A 2,453-nucleotide genomic window follows, 5' to 3' on the forward strand; every position below is an offset into this window, starting at 1 on the left:
GTAACTAGGCCCTGCAGGGGTGGAAGGGGGCTTGGCAAGGCCCCAATCCAGAAGTGGGAGGGAGGGGAGGGGAGGGGGGCACAGCTTGGCTCTGACTGACCACACAGGGACTGGAGTTTGGGGATTTGGCAGGGGAGAGGATGGCCGTATTAATGGCCACCATTCTACCCCTGCCAATTTTCCTGACCTGTGGGGAGCTCCATGGGCTAAATGAGAACTCTTTGGGCCATATATGGCCTGCAGGCCAGAGGTTGAGCACCCCTGATCTAGACCCCTGTTGTACTCTGCCTGGAATCCACCATCTTTGGTTTAGAGGTGCCAGAGGATACATCCCTGACTGCTCTGTTTAATACCTATGAATGGCCTGACTATCCCTAAGTTTTGTCTGGTCTATTTTTGAACTTGGCTGTACTACCTGCCTCTACAGCATCCTATGGTAATGAGTTTCACAAGTTAACTATGTGATGCATAACACACACACTTTCTCTTGTTAGGCTTAAACCTGTCTCCTAGTGAATTACAGTGGGTGCCCCCTAGTTTTAGTATTCTGGGACTTGGTTCTCTAATCACTTTGTCTACACCCTTCATGATTTTATAGACCTCTGTCATATCCCCCCTCAGCCTTCTTGCCAAACTGAAGAGTCCTAGCTTTTTTAATCCTTCCTGGTATGGCAGTTGCTTCATATCCCTGATCATCATGGTTGCCTGTCTCTGTACCTTTTCTAGTTCTAAATCCTTTTTGAGATGTGGAGACGAGCTGAGCATAGTATTCAAGATGCAAACTTGTAGCAGGCATATGCCTGCCATGCTTTGATGGAACTATTATGGTGTTAAGGGAGGCTGCCCCAGGGTCTTCAGAGTAAGCCCTAGTTCACTCCAGCCAGCTGATGCCTTTTATACTTGGCTGGCCTCAGTCTTGCCCTTTGGGCACTAAGTTATGGCTCTCCTGGCTGTGCCTCTCAACTTGGGTCCACTGCCCCAGACCTTGGCTTCTGGGCCCTAGCCCCATCTTGCATGTGTGCGCTCTGGGCACCTGGCCCTGTCTCATGCTCAGGGCCAGCCCTCCAGATCCCTGACCCTAGGCTAGGCTGCTCTTGCTGCCTCAGCCCTCTGGGTCCCTGACCTCAGACCAGGCTGCTTGTCACAGAGTGCTCCACCAGGCACCCCTCCATGGCCTCCACACCTTCCTTGTAGTAGCAACCCAGTTCTCTGGTATCAAGCTCAAAATATAACAAACTCAAACAAGCCACTCCATGAACTAAAAGTCTTCCCCATTCTGGCTTAATGTTGCCCACAAGTCATACCTCCCTTGCAGCCCTTTCATCCCAGCTCCCTTGGGTGGCTTGGGTTCCTGCCCATTTGTCTCCACCAGCCCTTCTGTCTCAGGAGGTCCTCTCCCTGCAACATGCAGGGCTAAACTACCTATTTGGGTTTAGGCACAGGGCTTATGTGCTCCAAAGCCTCACCCCTTCCTGTCACATGGCTTCCCAGCCACACAGGGGTTTCCATTGTGCTGATGGGCAGCCTGCCCTCCTCTGCTGCAGCAGCTAGCTCCTCTCCCCTGTTAAAGTGACAGGGGTCTTGTCCCCCTGTTACAGGGCTCACCATGGATTTGTATAGTGGCATGATGATATTTTCAATTTTGTTTTCAATTCTCCAATATTTTCTGATGCCTAACTTTCTTTTGATTGCTACTGCATATTGTTGATTTTTTTTTTTAAGAGAACTCTCTACAGTGAATCCAGGTCTATTTTCTGAGTTGCAATAGCTAACTCACAATCAAGCACTGTGTGCTTATATTTTCTAGTTATTTTCTCTCATGTGCATTACCTCACACTTATTGACATTGAAATTCACCTGCCTTTTTTTTTTTCTTTGCCCAATCGCTTAGCTTGGTGAGATCTTTCCACAACTCTTCTCCCTCGGCTTGGGATCTGACTACCTGGAATAATTTAGTATCACAGAATCATAGAAAAGTAGGGCTAGAAGGGATCCTCAGAGGTCAACTAGTTCTACTGCCTGCCTGAGGCAGGATCAACTCTATCCAAACCATCCTATGCAAATCCATTGTCAAATCTGTTAGCAAAATTACATGGTCATCTCTGACACAACTACAAAACATAACACCCTAACTTGCCAAAGGTAAAACAGGGGGACTGGTGGCTAATGTCCTGCTGCTGCAAAGATGGTTAAAATATGCTTGAGAGATCCAAGGAAGAAGACCATGCCTGCCTCTACAGAGGAAAGTAAACCCCCCCAGAATCCATATAAGTTGGACCATGGGGTAAAATTCCTTCTTGACCCCAGGTAAGGTCTGACCCTGAGCATAGGGGCAAGACCCTCTAGCCAGGAACCTCTGGCTTTAAGTCTCAGCAGAAGCACTGGTACACCCTAGTCAAAATCCCCAGTCTTGGCTGCAGCCAACCACCAATGTCTCAGAGAAAGGCAAACCC

The 2,453-nt window shown here is 48.7% G+C and overlaps 1 protein-coding gene across 1 annotated transcript in view; it reads left to right on the forward strand.

Moving 5' to 3' along the window:
- CERS4 (ceramide synthase 4) overlaps positions 1–2,453 on the forward strand; it is a 65,486-nt gene that overhangs the window by 33,885 nt on the left and 29,148 nt on the right. The gene's annotated exons all lie outside the window — the stretch shown is intronic.

Source organism: Gavialis gangeticus, unplaced genomic scaffold, assembly GCF_001723915.1.
Source record: "Gavialis gangeticus isolate Ggan-Ray unplaced genomic scaffold, GavGan_comp1, whole genome shotgun sequence".
Taxonomy (NCBI): Eukaryota; Metazoa; Chordata; order Crocodylia; family Gavialidae; genus Gavialis; species Gavialis gangeticus.